Here is a 14455-nt window from a genome sequence, read left to right as displayed (position 1 = left end):
AATTCCACCTGACATAAGGCTCAATTTTAAAACTGATGTTGACAACTGTGCCCAGATGTATAAAAGTATTATACATCAATAAACAAGTACAGGATTAATAACTTAGTATTAAACATTGGTATTATATAATAAAACATTGTACTTTTCCTTACATATATTTACATATATATAAATATATATATATATATATTTACACACACATTTATCCTTTTGTCTACCATTATGTATTATAAGTGGTTTAGTATTTGAATATAATGTTTTAGTTTCCTGATGATGACTTTAGACTAAAGTCGAAATATCGATGAAAAATAAAAATTATTGAAAAATCAAATTGTGAATTCTTAATTTTTTATTTTTTATTTTTAACAACAATAAAATAAAAAAAGTTTTGACCAATTAGCCTATATAAAAATAAACACTTAATAATTTTAGAATATAATATAGAAGTTTACAAAGCACTACGATCTACTAATAGACACATAAGGAAACGATCAATGTTTTGAGTATTTGATAACCTCTTATAATATAGAATAATTATAAAATATAATATAGAGGTTTACTTTTTAATGAATTCTGTTTAAGTAACACAATACAATCACCTGACTAAATACAGTGTCGTCATAGTTGCAGTTCAAAGTTATTAATTATTGCGATATTTATTTATGTATATATAGAGCACAATTAACTAAATTAATGACTTAATTATATTATATTAAGATTATAGCTAGGATGGCCTTAATGTCTAGTTTTAAAATATATTAGGTAAATATTAGAACTAAGAATGTAAATGTGCTAAAGAAAAAAACTGAAAAAAAAATCATTATAGATTTATCTAAAATACATATATAGATAATATAGTCCTAATATGTTTTATATTTCAAAACAATTAAAAGCACCTAAAATAATTTAATATGTAATTGCGTACCTTATATTTAAATTACGATTTAAAGAACTAGAGAAAATTTCGCTTAATTGGCTATAAACAGAAATGACAATAATACTTATAACTTCATTACTTAAATCTTCATCATTTTTAATTTTTTTAGTGTAAATTGAATTAATTTTTATGTATTTCTAAATACCATAGATCTACTAAGAGACCTTAGAATAGAGCGGGTCAAAAAATACATAAGGGACAGAGCTCTGAAGCTATATGCGAAAACTGACAGGATGTCCTACTTAGCATTATCTAATCTCAGAGTAATCACTAAGCACACGGGGCGGTACGCAGATCTTAGACCAATCATTGAATAATCATGAAGATAATCAGGAATGCTCAAATCAGTCAGTGAGATGAGCGGGACTATGCAGAATCCGCCAAGCTATCATAATACAACTAACTTTCTAAAACAGTGCGAAAATTAAATTTATTTTTTTTGGTTTGCACTTTCGATATTAACGGTTAAATATCTCCTCATAGAAAACTGTTTCTATCAAATTTTTAAATTAACATTGCAAAAGTAAGTTCAGAACGACATCATTGTATAAAATATATCCTGCTCACGCTTTTACAACAAAACTTAAGTCAACTTCAAACTTTTTATCAGAACTTTCATATAACACAATTATATAAACATTTAGAATTATCTTCAATCTTAAGTTCATAACTAATTTATAGTTGATACTAATTCAATAACATGAGAATTATAAGTTAAGTATTTGAAAAAAATAAATCATATAATTACCCAACAAAAATTTACTTATTAACCATCCAAAAAATGATGGAATATTTCTATCATTCTCGTTATCTTCCTTAATAATAATAAAACCATGTTAATATTCATTGCTACATTCAACACATCAAAATTGATCGTCAATAATTTATAATTGATTTAAATTAAATAATACGAATATTAGTATTCACGTATAAAGTATTTAATTTATTTATATATATTGATATGTAGTTTTATTACAATATATTTGTTTATTTATTAAGGAACTGACAAAAATTTTTAGTCATTAAAAATGTAGTAACTTAAATTTTTCCATACCTTGCATACTATTGTGAATAAAACACATATTAAGTTTAGCAAGATATAGTATTTATGATGTAATGAGGAAAACGTCGAAATCTTATAAACCATACACGACTATATTCTTAACTAAGATTAAGAGATTAAGAGAAATATATATTTTTTGAAAGTTCAAATAAATCATGGTGACAAAGGAATGAAATTAGTTAGTTATATTTTTTAGACTATGGTCCACGAGCTGAACTTCACGATCATATATAACTTTTGTACTGCAAATTGACACTACCTGACACTCAGTTCTTTGAATAAAGGCCAAAATATCACATTTGTTATCAAGCTGAGCAATCATTTTACAAGATAATGAAAACTGAATCCACAATAATACTTTGTTCGAAATAAATGAATCGGTAATCCGGTTTTTCCTAGTCTTATTATATCTTGCAATGTTTATAAACATAATAATATAAATATAAAATGAATAACTTGAACTGAACTTTTAAGTTCGTTGCTTTTGACTTGGATCAACATTATAAATTACTCAACAATATATTAAACAAGATTATTATATATACCTATTATTGCATGATATGAATTATTATTATTAGAATGTATAATGATACACACCGATCTATAAGATGTATTGTGTTATCCCGGAAGAGAATCCTTAAAGTCTATCTGGACAGATTTAGATTATTAACAAACTAATGCATTTTAGTTTTAGATGTCAGATCTCGTTCGACACAATAAAAGACGAATAAAAGTACTGAACTGGTTTCTAGCAATCGTAGGGCACTAGTAGATAAGACAGGCAGAACTTTCACTTTCCACAGATGCCAATGTCCTTAATTCTCATCTTCAGAATGCAGTAGTTATTGACTAGAATAAGGTGTTTGGACGCTAGTGATGATAATTTACCACACAAAGAGCTTTCATACAAATGAGCTCATTATAAATAAATCAACTGATTTAAGGCAAAAAATGTTGAATGCAACACTTAAAAATAAATTTCCCACTTAGCAAATTGCCAAAATTTTAAATATTTGTTTTATATGTAAAACATAAACAAACAAGGTATTTCGCATGCAAAAATCAACTCATGCCATTGGCAACAACTCAATCTTAATTTGATTAATATAAGAAGTTTTAGGAAATATGATATTGGGCTATTAGAGTTGGTTAAGGTCTTTTCGAATAGCTTAGATTCTATATTTCTAGTTCAGTCTGATAAGAGGATATTTGGCAAAAGGCGTCGTGTCTTATGAAGGGAGTTGTGTATCCCATCTTCGCAAGCTTATCAGCTGTTTCGTTACCGTCGAATTGCTTATTACTTGAAAATCGAACGAGGGTTACTTTATTCCCATTATGATACCATAGTACAAGTTTATATATGCACACACACATATATATAAAATATATAGGGTAATAAACTTTTTCAATAATTTATATGTAAAGATATAAGGTTAGTAAGTCATAAATATTTGTTTTATAGCATAATTATTTGTGTAAAGGGTATTTAAACTACGTAAAAGACAAATCTAACCTTTTGCATGTTTTCATTTTATTTAAAAATAAACTTAATATATAAATTTTTCTTTTCTTATTATTTAAAGTGGAAGTATGGAATTAATCACGCCTTTATAGTCACAGGCAGTTGGTAATAAACGTTAATTAGCTAGTACAGGCACTTAACGAAAACATTGTTCATGTGTTAGTTTAGTAAGACAAAAATACTTTGCTCTTAAAATTATTAAACGAACTAATTACAATAATTAATTAATTAACTTTTTATTATAGTATATTCTTTAATAAATATTAATATAATAGAAAAACAATAAGTTATTGCATGCAAATACGTTGCAGTCGTAAGACAATATAAAACTACCGCATTTCGAAGTGCTTCGAATAAGTACAAATACATAAATTAACATAATTATTTTAATTATTTTGTTGAATAATAAAAGGAAATCAAATCGAAAAAAAATATGCATTTATTCCGCATTGGTTTTCTAATAATTATTTAGCTTAATTTTTTTCTTTTATGATTTCATTTTTTATACGCTCGAACGGCAAAAGTTAAAAGCTGAGGAGTTCGAATTCATGCCATGGGGTGGCGTCTTATGCGATTTCTTGTACAGTTTTGCCAAGAATATCCAATCGCAGTTAATAATGGAAAAACAAATTGCAACCGAGTAAAACAAAAAAAAAATATATATATATTTCATATTAAAATTAAAATTAAAGTATGAAAAAAATAAATAAATATCGTTACAGGCCATTAAATTCAAATGATACGTTTTGGCAAAAATGTAAAAATTATGTTAACAACTAAAGTCGGGCGATCGTTACACTTGCTCATGTGTTTTGTTGTTGATTTGATCGTTTGTTGTTGAGTTGTAAAAATCTTGTTTTGCTAATGGCTTCGTTAAATCGTTTTACGTGAAGAATTGTTATTAATCGATTAATCGATTTTCCTAGCGTGGTCTGTCTATGCCGGCTGCAGTGTAATAAGTAGCAGGCCGCACCCTTAGCGCTGAATTAGTATTTTTCAATATTTAAATGAAGTATTTTAACGTTGATCTTATAAAGATGCAATGTTCTACTTTATTTCAGGTGCTGGTATTAGCAGCTTAAAATTCATAAATTCCATTTCGACAAATAATAGTCATTCTGGCCATTTAAATAAATTGGCATAGTAACTTGAATCAGAACTATGAAGCGTGATACAATGGTTAAGACTCTTTAACTTAAGAATGAGACATTAAAAAAAAATAATTCTAAAAAAATAAGATAAGTACTTTTAATAATAAATGTTTGGATAACATTAAATTCTATACTAGATCTGTTCTTATATAAAAGATCGTATCGAAAAAAATGTTTTAATAAAACAAAAAAAAAATGCTTCCACTTAAGAATTAATGTCTAAAACAAAAAATATTTAACAAAATATAAAATAATATTTATAAGTACTTCAGAATTTTCTATATTGAATTTCTAGACAAACTTACATTCTACACGAGAGTATAATTTGTTGTTATATAAGTTAGTTGTTATATAAATAAATGCTTTAACTCAAGAATTAGACATTAAAATAATTTTAAATCTTTTTATATTTCACATAAAATTTTATTGGAATTTTTAGTATTTTCTATAACGAATTTTTCGATCACCTTAAATTCTATATCAGAGTATAATCAGTTCGTATATAAAGAATTGTAACAGAATTTTTTTTCAAGAAAATTCTTTAAATTAAAATGAGACATTTAAAAAAAATAATTTTAAAAAAAGAAGACAGTATTTATAAACATTTTTATTCGTTTTATAACGAATTTTGTGTAACCTCAAACTTAATACCAGAATATGATATATATTATTAGCTATAGTAGAGTTAGTATTTAAAAAAATTTTCTTTAATGATTAACCTTCTCAAATTCTGCGCAAGAATATGATTAATGAGTATATCAAGGATTATAACAAGAAATGTTTGTTCAATAAAACCAAGATAAATTTCATATATTTTTCTTGACATTAAATAATTTTTTTGTAGTTTTAATTTACATTCCAATCAAAAAAAGAAAATTCTACAATTTTTTAGATTACTTCTATTAATACATATTTCTTATGTATCTTATCGAAAATCTTAATGATATAGTACAAAAAAGATGTCCAAAACTAGGTGAAAACTGGAATTAGATCTTCTGACTTATGCATGTAATTGTTAATAGATGATCTCACTAAAGATACTTATTTTTCAAAAGTACTATTTGCTATAATACCGAGTTTATAATATATTTTATTATATTATTAGAAATAATAGTATTATATATATTATTAGACATAATAAAATTATATATATATATTAAATTTTCCTTAAAATAATTATATTTATTTAATTCTTTGGTAACATGATATCATATTTCAATAATAATACTTAAATCTTGATAATATTTACATGAATGTCTCGTATTAAATACCAAATGACTATGACTAAGTCAATTTTAATATAAAATGGATATGATTTCAACAATAATTTGAAAATTAGAAATTAATAATACCCTTTGAGGTAGATCACTATTCCATTAACAAAATTTTGTATCTCAAAGTGTAATAGAAAAAAAAAATATTTATTCCATGAATATAAATGAGTAACATTACAAATAAAAAAGTTGGGGAACTTTTTTTATAAATATTACTTCTAATAAACTACATCAGATATTAAAATCATTAATCACATCTTATCAATTTTTATGATCTTTGTTAAGTGTAGGTTAGTATGCCAAATCAAAATACATGAAGATTTAGTGTATTTATATTAGTAACATAAATTTATTTTAAAAGAATGGCATTAATCTAATGATGAAATCGATGTTTACTTCAAGCTCCCAACTATCTACACTTGAATTTTAATCAAAGGAAGTTTAATTTAATAAAGAGAAATATTTACTTAGATAGAAATATGCGCTTAGCGAGGGGTTGTATATGAATTGATATTTCTTTAATATTTCTTAATAAATTAATCAGTCACTAACATGTTAGTGGCCAAAGGTTAAAATATGGGTTCGTATATTCAAGTAGTCTTATCCAATATATTTCCGATTTTAATATAATAATCTTGCTTGATTTAGTAAATGACTTAATACTAATAATTCAGCTATATTCATTGATTATTTTATTGGAATAAACTTCATTTTTACTTTTATAAAGGAATTCTTCAAATTCTTTACAATTACATCTATTTCAATTATTCAATTACAAAAACTGTTCGGTGGGGGTTCTCATTCATTCCGTTTCCTGGCTTATCTCCGATAAACAAACAAAACAAAAATTGTAAAAATGTTTTGTTTCTAATAGATAACTAAAAGTAGTATAAAAATTTCCATAAGCCTCAATTTTTAACAGTTAAATTATTCAAATGATCACAAGTTCTCGATTAGATACAATGAACTTATTTATACTAGACAAATATGCATTGAAAATTTTGGTATATTTCTTCATATTTGAAGATCATTAGCACATAAAGAGTTAAGTGAACTTTAGCAAATAATGGACATAATGAGAATCATTCAGTTAGTAAAATCTACTAACTCTTACAAAACGATTGAGAATCTAAACATATAACGGAGTTCATTCAGTAGGTTAAGACTAATAATAATCAATTGTTAATCATTATATGAAAAATGTTAAACACCACAAAAAATACAAGCTTCAGTTTAATATTTTTTATACGAAAAAAATATAAAATGTAAAAAATTTGGATTTGAAATTTCTGAAAAAAATATGTAGAAAAAATTTAATGAAGCAATTTTAAGACCTTCATGATAATTTCAAGCAAAAAAAATTTCAAATATAATTTTTTTCAAATTACTCACGGAATGGTCAAATGTTAAATTGCTATTGAAATAAAAGATAGATGAACTCCACTTTCACCATTTTGCCTAATGAATATACATGAGTACTGATGAGTAGCTGGGCAAGCATTTTCAGTTCATTGAATTCAAAGTAAGAAACTTCCACATAAAAAAGTCCAATTGGATGGAAATACAAGTATATTGGCTTATTTCAAGTTTATAAATTTCATATTAAATCCGATTTAAAATATTCAGCTAAATGAAGTGAATTTAATTACCTGTTTTTCTCATATTGGTCACATAAATTATATACTAAAAAGCTGGAACAAAAAGAGGAACATGCGATCTCAGCACTTATGGTGTCCACAACAAGAAATGCAAAAAATAAAGAGCAAATATAGAAAAAATGTATTTAATGCATAACACACTTCACTTTCCGCTTATTAAATTAAATTTTTCAATTTTTCAATTTTTCACACTTAATTATTTATTGATCATTTACATAAATTCTTGTTCGATCGCGTGAAATGGTTAAAATATTTCCGCCGCTTTCATGGAAATTTTTATGGCCACATTACATATTTTATTTTTATTTTTATTTCTATTTCTATTTTATTTTTTATTTGCACTTATTGCAATAATAAGTGATGTAAATAATTCACACAAGAATAAACTTATAGTTCTTTAGACTTAACACTGAGGATACGATAAATGCACAATACACGAGCTTCTAAACTTTTTGCCCCTTCTCGTTCAAGAAATTCGCGTTTGTTTCTTTGATCACTATAAATCGTACTGAATTGATTCTCAGCTTGAAGTCTTCATTAGAAGCCCCAGCACAGAGTTTGGTCACGCTGTGGCAGAATACCTCCCTGAATAAGATCAATGCTGGTGAACGTTAGCAAGCAACGGAGCCAGTTCTTTGCTTTCTTCGATTTCATTGAATGTATAATTTTTTACTTTTTTCATTTCACTTTACTTTGATTATGAATTTTTTATGTTTCCGTATCTTAAGTTTATCTCTTTAAACTCTAGTTTGCTTGATGTGACATTAAACTGCCTGAAGCTCTAAAAAGTTCCCATTAAATGTTATTTTTATTTTAGTATTTTTTTTCCTTTAGAGTAGTCGAATGTCCAACGACTCGCATCAATCTCGTTTCAATTAGAAGAGAAAGTTTTCCAAGCAAAAACGAAAACATTAATTTTTTTTTTGTTTTTGGTTAAAGATGTTGAAGACGACAATAGTAGACAGCAAAAGTGAAAAAAATTGCACCTCATAAATTAAGAAAACAAAACATAAATAAATCTTAAATAAACAAAAATTTTGATAAGCATAAATGGGTGGATAATGCATGAGTGGCTTGAAAATAATAAAAAAAAAATAATAAAAACTCTTCAGCAGTAACGAAACAATGAAGCAAATAAGAGACCCACTTAAATCTACTTTACGTATTTAGATATGCCCATTCATGCGATTGCTACGGATTACTCGATCATTCATACATATAACGCTGCCCACTTGGATGACCACATTCCACTCACATAGCTCACATCGCTACACGTTCTACCGTTGCGCTATGCTTTGGCTGTATCTTCGGTAGCTGTGTGGTATGGTATGCTTATGTGTGGGAATACAGAAATTCTTAATGGGCAAGCGTATTACATGCTATGGTCCATGGCTTTGATAATCTGCTCTTTCATTGTGGTGTTCTTAATATTAAATTGAAATCGGTATCTTATTACTAATGGTTGTTCTTATATTCATGTCAATACGAAAAAAAACCACTTAGGAAAAATAAAGCTCAAAAAAATTCGTAATTCTATAATAAAGAAATATATATTAAATATGCAAACGACAACTACAACTAAAAGAATTAAAAATAAAATAACAATAATTAATAATTCTAAATATAATTTTATAATATATAGTATATTTATTTAAATGAATTTTAAATCTAAAACATAAGTAAATATAAAAATAAAAAATCTTATGAAAATCATGAACTGTAGATATTATATACATTATATGATTATATATGGTATATTTGTACATATATATAATGAAGTCAATGTACAAGTATGTACAAAAGTACGACCAAAAAATAGTTCTTTTACGTTCACACAAGATTTATCAACAAATATAAATATGAGCTACAAATATTTACAAACATACATATAATGTATACCTATATTGTATATAGTTCATGAATTAAGTTTTGAAGGATTTAAAAAATGTATTTTATGAACAATTATAATTCTAAAATGTTGTATATGTAGTAATATCTTAACGATTTAATGTTTCTCTGCCATTTTATGAAAAATCTTTGTTTTAAAATTATTCTGAATTCATGATAATGAATCTATTTTTAAATAGAAACTGGTAAATACTATGAAAAAATAATAACATAATTTATATTTTTTCATATAAAGTTTTTATAAACTTTATTAATCAAAATGGTTTTTAATGTATAAAAAATATATACAAATATATACATTGAGTTATATAGTACTTTCCTGAAAAAAAATTTTGTCAGGGGTTTGAAGTTTTTAACTACTGCATTCATTGAAATGAAACTATTTAGTATGTAACAATGGTGAGATAATGGAACATCAGAAGAATAATAGATGTTCAGTTGTAGAAGTAGCACATACTTTCTGCTAATATTGTCTTTATGGTCTTTTCTATTTATTTATCTGTTTATTGTTCTGTTGATGTTTTTTTTAAGGAGGCTTTCTATAAGGAGACACTATAAATCCTCTTTCGATCTATTATTTTAGGGTTATTTGTGGTTTGTGGTATGGAATGTATCATTAGTTATTTGGACGTATTTTTTATAAGATTTTTCTTCTTTTCATTTTATCTTGGTATATTACATGCGATTGTAAATTCGTTATTTCTGTTGCTTTTGTAAATATTGAATTGACCCAAACTATCATACATTAAACCATTTAACATTTAGCTTCAAAAACTGAGAAAAGTTACACTGAGTGAAGTCAAGTGCTTGGTCAATTACACTAATTTAGAGGACCCTAAAACTAGAGGCACTATGCTCTAAGAGGAGTACAGTAAGTAAGTAAGTTAGTTTTTTGCCATAAATTTTCTATATATAACTATCAAGATCTACCTTGTCCAAACTGAAGGAGAAATGTACCATTCAGCGTACTATAAAGGCGTGCTATGAGAGTTGGAGGAATTTATCTTAAATCAACGTAATCTCGCCAAAAATATTTGCACGACGATTGCTTTGAGATATTGCAGAATACATAGATTAATAATACTGATCCTTTTCTAGTTTCACTAATTATCAATTCGATAAAAAGATCAACAATAACTATTATTCATCACATCTTTAATTTATATAAGGTTTTAAAATTTTGATGATGAACGCAAATGATAATGACAAAAGAAAATTTTAGAAACTTAAAAATGTCATCTTCTCAAAGATCTTAACTAATTCATTATTTTATTTAATAAATGAATTAAGTGATAAATGTATAAAATAAATAAATTAAAAATAAATTTATTGCATTATATAAAAAAATTAAATTAAATAATTAAAAAGATAAAAAGTGCAAAGCAGACGATAGATAACACTAAACAAAATATTTTTGGAACATTTTTCTTCTTCAAATCATTTTTTTTTTAAATTGTATTTTATTTTTAATATTACTCATATATATTATGATTTTTTAATACGACTTTGTTATAACTTCTTAACATATTCTCTTTTAATATGTCAATATCTTTATTAGCAAATCAATTATTTAAAAATAATTGAGTATATATCAAGAAAATATATTTTTAGCTTCCTTCTGATATTATTATTTTACGGGCCATTAAATCTATTTTTTATAGCTGTTGAAGCAACAGAAGATATATCAAGAGGGATTAATATTGTTATGATTATTTTCTGAGAATGTCTCTTAAGTTCCGAAATTTATTAATTAATGTTCAAGAAAACGAGAAAACCTCTATGAAGGATGGAGAAGCTGCATTGTGAATATTTACCAAGAATATTGGAGTATCAAAGTAAGATCCATTTAAAAAAAATTTCCAATTAAAAAACAAGCAAAGTTGTAAAAATATTTACCAACATAGTTGAACTTGTATTCCATTTTTTTTTAATTTGATGCCTAACACATATTCCAATGGTTTTAGTGGTTTTAGTTTTATAATTTAATTTTTAAATGACTTTCGTTCATTTTTGTTCATTGCACAAATATCAATACCTATTCTCGTTAACATTTTTTGCTAAAAAAATTTCTTCTATTAAACAACATTTCCCTATAATCGATATGTAAAGGAAGCTACCAGGTTCTTAAATAAAAATGCATGAATTAATTGATTATTACTTAAATGCATTGAAAAATTACTCGGCTAAGTAATGGGAAAAGCTTACGGCTAAGTTTTAAAGCCTTTAACAACTCATTTTTAATCTTCGAAATTACAAAATGATCATAATATCGAAATATAATATGCAAAAATTCACGACATATATCAGCCAAAAATTCAATTAATTAAAATAATTTAAAAAATACATTTTTGTTGTTGTTTCACTTCTGTTCGAAAACCTCTTTACGACAATTTAATGTAATATGTCTTATTATGTTTCTATAAATGAGTTGAAGCTTATCCCAAAAAGAGCATTTTGGATACTAAAGTCTTATTTTGAACGCTACACGAATATGATGGATATCCTTTTAGAATACAAAAAGTTAGAGATAATTAAACGATTAAAATTGATATGAATAATTTAATTTTTAAAATATAATTTAATTACAAGTTACTTTTTTTATTTTTATAATTAGTTTTATTATGTAAACGTAATAAAAATTATTGAGATTTTAGTTTAATTGTTCAGTTTCCCTCACAATGTCATTGTTTTTTTATCAATTAAAGCCGAAAGCGCATATTTTTTGCGCCATAATTGGTTTGTTTGACATCAAACTGCACTTCATCAATTGAAGTCAATTAAAATGACCCCAAAACCAGAAATAAGTGGATATTTTAGAGATAACTTAAGAATCTCATGTATGCTACATTAAGCAAAATGCGCCGAAAAGCAATAAAAATGAAATAGAACAAAACATTTTAGATCGTCGTGTATAATTATTTAGTTGCTCAGTTGCTTGAAGCGAAGACTACCCGCCCTCATACCAGTCTTCTGTACTACTTGAATCGCTATCGAAATGGAAAACGTAGGTGAAATGAAAATGAATAGAGTGGGTCACTGTTATTATGCTTTACCTAGTAAATTCTTGCCACTCGAATTTTAACTTTTTAAGAAAGACACAAAGTAACGATGAAAAGATAAGAGCAACACATAAAGTAAGACGTCGAATGTAAAAGTAAAAGCGATTATTTTTGCTTTAGATTCAATTATATTTTATGTTCTTTTACGAATACCTTGTCAAGATATTTTGTATACGTTTTCGCTTAAGCTTTCACGGATACATCTTTGCAAATAACCAATTAATTATTAATACTAAAAATGGATGTAAATTTATTTTATTCTAAAGTAAAATATATAGAAAAAGTTCTTGCCAAATGCAAAGTTTGAAATTTTTGAAATGTCGCCATAATCCAAAATATAATCTAAACATGAAGCTTGGATTGTGCAGTTTCCTGTTCTACCTATTCTTCTACCTATCAAAAAAATTGTACATGTTCAAAAAAATACTCTATACAATAACAACAACATTTGCATTTATGCAAAGCACATCCTTTTTGACCCACGCATATTCGTTGGGTTCGAAAAAGTTTTTATTGAATTTTTGGCTGACACTTGTTGACGTCAAAATAAGAAAAGTTGAAAAGGCGCTGAGCTGCAGTACAGTACAAAATTTGTTTAGATATTTAATATTTACAGAGCCATTAGTGTATTTATATCGCATTTGTATATTTGCTTCGAAATAAATTTACATACATAAGATATTCTCAAAACCTGAAATTTTCATTTTAAAATTATGTTTTTACTGCCACTTAAAATAAACAAAACATTTGAAAATAAAAAATTATAATCCGTTGACCATAAAAAATGAAATTCTACGCCTCCGCATAACTTAAAACCACATACAAGTGCCGCACTCTTTCCGCTGAAGGAATTTATTAGTATAAGTTTTACAATACAAAAAAAAAACAGACAAAAAAAATTGATCTATCTGTCTATATTTGAAATAAAAGTATTCCAAGAAACCAAAAATTTTGAGGAAATCAATTAATTTTGGAAAGCACAGTAATATTTTTTGCCGATTAATTGTGAATAAAGTTGAAACTTGATACAAAATGTTTAATAAAATCGTAATATCAACCTGTAGATTTATTATTTAAGTAATAGGTTATTGAAGCACCCCGACCTAAAAGATCTATTGTGCGCCTAAAGGCCCAACTAGCACAATTTTAGACTATTTATAAATCTTGTAATTGCTGTGGGCTTAATTTTACCTATTTGACTTGGGACTAATATCCCGCTTCCAAGGTAATCGAGTCTACGTCTTGCAACCGCTGGGCAGTCGCATAGAACATGTTCTGATGTTTCCTTCTCCTCATGACAGAGTCGACAGGAGTCACTTTCTACCACACCTATAATCTTCATGTGGTAATTAAGTCTACAGTGTCCTGTAAGAAGTTCAGTGTAGATTTTAATATCGTTTCTGCTAAGACCAAGGATAGCATCAACTTTGATGTGATCAGAATCAATGAATCTTTTTAACTGTCGCATGCCTTTTTGGGCTCTTCAGTGTTCAAGTAGATGTTGTTTCTCCCGTTCACATAATAAGCTATTTGTGAAGCTATTTGTTACCCCTCAGAAGGGTTCTGGACTCTGGCAATGAAAGGAGTATATGCACTTCTGCATTATTACTTCTACCTTAAAAAATATTTAAATTGTAATATAAACTAATGCTACTTATTTCCTTTTGCCATTCTTTACTTCCTGTAAAGCATAAGTCTCCTAGATTTAAGATCTTTAAAGAGTCCAAACATCACCCTTAATAATAAAATTGAAATGTAAATTATTTCAAACTTTTGTAATTAAAAACTTGAAACAAGTTGTTGTTTTTCAGTTATTTTTTATAACAACTTGTAATACTTTATTTGCACATCTAGAAAGCTGGTAGCATTCTTAAGTTATGTGA

This window comes from Teleopsis dalmanni, chromosome 2 (assembly GCF_002237135.1).
Source record: "Teleopsis dalmanni isolate 2A chromosome 2, ASM223713v2, whole genome shotgun sequence".
Classification (NCBI taxonomy): domain Eukaryota; kingdom Metazoa; phylum Arthropoda; class Insecta; order Diptera; family Diopsidae; genus Teleopsis; species Teleopsis dalmanni.
This window is presented reverse-complemented; position numbering follows the sequence as displayed.